The sequence below is a fragment of the Panthera uncia genome, chromosome X (assembly GCF_023721935.1).
Source record: "Panthera uncia isolate 11264 chromosome X, Puncia_PCG_1.0, whole genome shotgun sequence".
NCBI lineage: Eukaryota > Metazoa > Chordata > Mammalia > Carnivora > Felidae > Panthera > Panthera uncia.
In genome coordinates this window covers 71,199,466-71,200,220 of record NC_064817.1, presented here as the reverse complement: position 1 = coordinate 71,200,220, position 755 = coordinate 71,199,466, and positions in this window count along the sequence as shown.

Here is a 755-nt window from a genome sequence, read left to right as displayed (position 1 = left end):
GGCAATAACCCTTTTGACTTTGGCTCTAGCAACTTTTTCTAGATATGTCTCCTGAGGCAAGGGAAACAAAAGCAAAAACAAACTATTTGGAATTCATCAAAAAAACCCAACAAACTTCTGCATAACAGTGGAAACAATAAACAAAACTGAAAGACAACCTATGTAATGGGGGAAGATATTTTCAAATGACATATCTGATAAAGGTTAGTATCCAAAATATATAAAGAACTTATACAACTCAACCCCCCAAAACCAAATAATCCAATTAAAAAATGGGAAGAAGACATGAATAGACATATTTCCAAAGAAGACATACACATGGCCAATAGATACATGAAAAGATGCTCGACATCATGGATCATCAGGGAAATACAAATTAAAAATACAATGAGATATCACCTCATACCTGTCAGAATGGCTAACATTAACAACATAAAAATCAACAGGTGTTGGCAAGGTTGTGGAGAAAAAGGAAACTTTCTTGCACTTTTGGTGGGATGTAAACTGGTGCAGCTACTCTGGAAAACAGTATGGGGAAACCTCAGAAAGTTAAAAATACAACTACCCTATGATCCAGCAATTCCCTACAAGGTATTTATCCAAATAATGCAAAAATACTAATTCAAAAGGATACATGCACCCGTTGTTTATATAGCAGCATTATCTACAATAGCCAAACTATGGAAACAGGCCAAGTGTCCATTGACTGATGAATAGATAAAAAAGAGGGGATGTATACACAACACATACACACA